Source organism: Podarcis tiliguerta (genome assembly GCF_965153285.1).
Source record: "Podarcis tiliguerta genome assembly, chromosome: 17".
Lineage (NCBI taxonomy): Eukaryota > Metazoa > Chordata > Lepidosauria > Squamata > Lacertidae > Podarcis > Podarcis tiliguerta.
The window spans coordinates 13,217,582-13,223,581 of record NC_139550.1 but is presented as its reverse complement, the minus strand read 5'-3'; positions in this window follow the sequence as shown (position 1 = coordinate 13,223,581).

Genomic DNA, 6,000 nt, shown 5'->3' with positions numbered 1-6,000 from the left:
AGCAACTGTTCTTAACTTTATTTTATTTTAACAATTTGTATACCACTCAATCATAGTGTCTCTAAGCAGGGTGCAGGAGACTAAATACAAGAAGGCTAAAAATTAGTCATTTTAGCTGGACTGTGCTGAGTGACCTGGGAAAATAAGACTTTCAACTCACAGTGTACCTCCAATCGTTCAAAGGATATATTGAGCACAAATGGCATTGGACACTGTAGACATTACTTGCCACATTAATCTGTCTTTATGGATCAAATGCTACAGCTATGAGGAGCAAGGCATACAAGAAGGGAAAATGTAACACCGAGATATGGTTCACTGCCTTGTTTTATAAGCACAAGTTGGTAGAGGTTGGCGGGGAGCAGAGAAGGGAAGAGGAAGAACAAAAGTCAAATATGTACAGTACCGTATCTACACACACACAAAAATCATCCAGCGGGATATAAAATTCCTCCATGGTATGTGACTAGGGTGAGGCCAGAATCAATATTGACATTAAAAAGGAACTGAATTAGCAGTCCACAGAAATGTATTTTAATCAGTTTTGGTACTGACAAATGGCACAGAGAGTCTATGAAACACATTGATGGTACTATGTAAGTTCTCTCCTTCCTGCCTTAAAATTGCAGCCCCTTTCCTAGAAGGTTATACATGGCACACACAGAAAGGTTAGACGATTTGCCCTTCTCAGTCCTCCTTCTGCGCACAATGAGTGAAGGGCTTTATACAAATTTAATTAATAAGAATAATAAGCAAGCACAATTTGTGATTTGTGCTTGCACAACATCATTACTGATCACAGAGCATGTATGTTAAAGCATCAGCCTTGGGTTCTGTCAGGGAACTGCCATCAGTGCCGGAGGAAGAGAGAAAAAGCCAGAGGGATTCCAGAGAGCGTCCAGGGATCGGGAGAAGCAGCCCATCTTCTGGGGAAGAGAATCAGTGTAGCACCAGTGGAGAAGGGGGGGCAGATGGGGGAAGCGGTGAGGCGGTCCCATGACTCCTTGCCTGGGACCGGCGGGAAGAGTAGGGGTCCTCCGTTGTCCATGCCCTCCTTGCGCAGAAGGCTTTCGCGCAGAGAGGGTAGGAGGAGACTAGGCGTCAAAGAACTTCTTTGCTGGAAGAAGTTCAAGAAACGCCCACTCACGGATTCTGCCAGCGACTGAGTCAGCCACGGGCAAGTGCCGTCTGGACAGATCAAGTTTGCTTTGGCAACCCAGACAGGTGTTTGCACCCGGACAGGGAAATAGTTGCCTGCTTGCGCACGAGCAACCCCTTAGAAACCATAACAGGTTCCATTGTCCGGGCTTTGTGGCGGCTGAGCCAACACGAGCCTTAACTCTGGTCTTAAAGCAGCAGAGTTCTTAAATTATTAAATATACCTATACATTCACTCCAGCAATAATTACCAGGTAGAGTTTATCCTACTGTATTTACCTGATACTGTAAACACTATCCTGTCACTGTACTGCGCAATGTTGTCTACTTGGAAATTCAAAGCAGACCTTACCCATTCTGGCAGCTTATGACAGAGTCTGCTCTTCTCTGTGTCGGTACTACAGGTTATCCAAGTGAAGCAAACTGAACATAAGTGGCATGTAAGGAAGAGTGGGGAACTTTTGGCCCTCCAGAAGTTGCTGAACTAAAACTCCCATCAGCCCTAGCAAGCATGGCCATTGGCTAGGGGTGGTTGGAGTTCACCAACATCTGGAGAAACCAAGGTTCCCCACACCTGATGTAGAAGAAGAAGAGTTTGGATTTGATATCCCGCTTTATCACTACCTGAAGGAGTCTCAAAGCAGCTAACATTCTCCTTTCCCTTCCTCCCCCACAACAAACACTCTGTGAGGTGAGTGGGGCCGAGAGACTTCAAAGAAGTGTGACTAGCCCAAGGTCACCCAGCAGCTGCATGTGGAGGAGCGGGGAATTGAACCTGGTTCACCAGATTACGAGTCTACCACTCTTAACCACTACATCACACTGTAGGGTATAAGTTTTTACTCTAATATAGCCTTTGCCAACCTGGTGTCAAACTTCATTTGTTTCGGACTGCAACTCCCATCAGCCTGAGTTTGCATGGTTGTGCTGACATGGTCAAAGGAAATTTTCATCCAAAACCTCTAAAGGACACCAGGTTGGTGAAGATGGCTCTAATACAACCAGGAGGATATGTGAGAAAACTTTGTTTGTGGAACACCTTTGCAGAAGCATTATGCCAGATTCCACTATGTCAAAAATGTAGTGCCTATTTTTATTTTTACAATTCCAAAGGGAGAGTTAAGTGGTACTGCAAAGCTGAAAGCCACTATTTTTTCCCAATTAAAAATTATTATGCATACATACATACATACATACATACATAAATTAATTTGTATGCTGCCTGTCCATAGTTAAAGGGACGCGGGTGGCACTGTGGGTTAAACCACAGAGCCTAGGACTTGCCGATCAGAAGGTCGGCAGTTCGAATCCCAGCAACGGGATGAGCTCCCGTTGCTCGGTCCCTGCTCCTGCCAACCTAGCAGTTTGAAAGCACATCAAAGTACAAGTACATAAATAGGTACCGCTCCAGCGGGAAGGTAAATGGCATTTCCGTGCACTGCTCTGGTTCGCCAGAAGCAGCTTAGTCATGCTGGCCAGCTCCCTCAGCCAATAAAGCGAGATGAGCACTGCAACCCCAGAGTCAGCCATGACTGGACCTAATGGTCAGGGGTCCCTTTACCTTACATCCATAGTTGAAACCATGCTCAAGGCAGCTTACAACATTAAAAAAAATAACTACAAACAAAGCAAAAATAGTCATTTACAATAAATAAAACATCAAAATGTACACAACCAAATTAAGCCACTTCCACATAAATAATAAGATCTAAAATAAAGATACAAAAAATTATCAAAAACAGCAACAATTCCCCCCTCAACAAAAACCCCTAAACAATGTCCCAACTGAAGAGTCTTTTCAGCAACCTCATGCAGCCTTTTGTAGCTGGAGTCAGTCCGAGCCCTGCCTTTCCAGGCCAGGTGGGAAAAGACCTGCAAGTCAAGAAGCAGGTCTTTCAGGACTCACAACCAAAATGACAAAAGTTATTTTCTCTGTTTTCATAAATTTCCCCAAGAGAATGTGTGTTGCCATTTAAAAAAAACAGCTGAATGAAACAGGCACAGTAAACTGTGTGACTGAAGTGGGGAGGCCAGGCATAAAATATACAATCTGTAACTGGTTGATCTTATCACATGTCCAGGTCGCTTTCCAAATTCTCACGATCAAAGTAGGGGAAGCAAAGTAAGACGGCTGACTTGAGCTCCTTGCCTAAATGGAAAGAAACAACATATACTCCTCAAAGCAATCCTACGCTCACTGAGCTCAACTTACTTAGGAGCTGTGCGTAAGATTGCACTGTCAATTTCAGCAATTTCACACAATTAAAATTACAGCACTGTAAGCATGTGAAAAAGAAAACAATAAGCAAGAGGTTATCAGTCAGTGTTACTAAAATGTTACTTCCCTCAAGGCTTTGAACACCTTTCTTGATGCTTTGATATTTTTTCTCTTCCATTGCTGCCTCTAAGCTCCTGTTAACATTGATTCATTCGCATGAATATTTCATAAGAAGCAATAAAGCTTTTCCAAGCCTCACCAGAAATGGATATTTGCTTTTTTTTATTTCTTAAAGAACATCCATTATTTCTGAACTTGGGTGATCTATTGAACAGCTTTTAAATTACATCTCTCACTCTCTCGCTTCATGTTTGTTCGATCTCCCGCGCCCTTCGTTCTTTGGGAAAGTTTAGAAGCCTTTAGTAACGGTTCGAGCAGAACAGGTTTGCTCACAAAACTTAATTCTATTCCTGTTTAAACTCTGAGTAACTCCTATGATAGAGGTGGTGATAATCTGTCTAACTCTATTGTTTTGCTCATTGCCCGAGTTAAAAATGCCCCAGATGTTCAAACAAATATACACGCCAAGCTTCATAGCTCGGGGGGGGGGGTGGAGAGATCTTATCACATATGCCACAAATGTTTAAGTAGTAAGTCAACATAAATACATTCCTTGTTTTCTCAAACTTGTTTTTCACAGCTTCTGGCCCCTTCTGTAGCAGAGTGCAAACAGAAAGCCTATTTGCTTGCTGTAGCTTATCATAATATACTCATTCATGGGAGAAACCATTTATAACAACTGTTGAAAGTACATGAAATAGCCTTTTATTATTGAATGCATCCATGGGGATACATGCCTCTCGCTACCAAAAATATCCGTTGGGCAGAGCTATGTGTTGATGGCAGCGGTATAGGTGCCTTCGACTTACCAATGAACTCTTGGTAAGGAATCTTCTATCGACTTGAATGGGGAGGGAGGGGAGTAACCAAGGAAGGCAACCACAATTTCCTGCTCTTGCTTTTTTGGTAGGATGAAGCGGGGGGTGGCAAAAAATGGAAATGTGCATGTCTCGAGGATCAGAGAAAGAGGAAAAATAACTGCTTCATATATGGCAGTTAACCTTTATCACACCTTTTTAACCATGCTAACATGATACTTAAAAACATGGCATTCACTTTATACAGAAATCCTCTCATTGCCCCTATATTTGAGATAGCATCTATATGTAAACATTGTGAATTATCTCTAGTTTATGACAGGAAGGGAAATTATCTTGTGGAATTACATAACAATTCCCCAGCCTGTCACCTCCATTCCACAGTGTAATTAAACAGCCCGTGGCCACACCCCTCCAGCAACAGATTGGTTGGGGATGTCCCCAGCACTGATGATGCAGCCGGCAGTGACGCAAGAAGGAAGGCAAGTGCCTTGCTTTACACTGGAAGGTTGCTGAGGCTCAGCTGATTGGCTGCAACTCTGTACACCAGGTAAAAGGTGAATGGTCTTCTTTCAATGGCAAACTCAGGCACTGAGTGCTGAGGGAATAGCCCCAATCAAGCCAATAGAAATCAAGAGGGATATATTGTCATGACCAGTAAATTTGAAGTTTGCAGAAGTGCCAAACAAATCTTAAACAGGAAAAAAAAAATGAAGGCGGCAAGTCTCCCAGAAAACGAGAAAGAAAACACAGATCAATGAGAGGTGTAGCCACCGAATGTAGAGCGACAGCTGAAAAAGAAAAGCATAACTTGGATATGACAGGGAAGATGACCCTGTCTGGAGTGAACAGTTGGATGGAATCCTGCAAAACAGCACTCCTTTTAGGAAGAAGGATACTGTAATGGTTCTAGGGATTGCTTGTTCGTAAGTTGCCTTTACTCATGGCTAGCTAGCATGGTTGAACCCTTTCTGACAGGACAGCCTCTATTTCGTGGCTGCCTCAGTCGCTGGCAGAATCCGTCAGTGGGCGTTTCTTAAATTGCTTCCAACATAAAAGCTGTTTGACGCCCAGTCTCCTCCCCCTTTGCCTGTGTGAAAGCTTTCTGCGCAAGGTGGGTGTGGGCAAAGGAGCACTTGTCCCCTCTCCGCTGGTCTCCTGCGAAGAGTCCTGGAGCCACCTCTCCGATTCCTCTATCTCCTCCCCTTCTCCACTGGTGTAACGCTGATTCCCTTCCCCAGCGGATGGGCTGTCCCTCCTCCTACTGGGACCCTCTCCTCCGTCGTCCGGGAGCCTCCTCTCCGCTTCCCGCTCCGATGGCAGTTCCCTGACAGATACACTGCAATATTTTGGTCCAGGTCCCACTGTTACCATAAGGCCCATTTGTTTGTAGCTATCTTGCTTTTAAGCAGCTGCTTATAATAATAGAAACCCCTTTACTATTAATGCTTCAGCACTCTTTCCAAGCAAATATCTGGGTGCAGCTTCCATCAGTAATTGTTCTTTCCACTGTGCGCTCTCTCTCTCTCTCTCTCTCTCTTTCACACACACACACACACACACACGCACACTTACTTTCTGCAGCGACCTTAGATTTATCCACAACCATGGTAAAAACCCATCCACTTTGCATCCTAACTTCTTATTGGCCCATCCAAGTATGGGGTGGGGGCGAAAAATAAGACG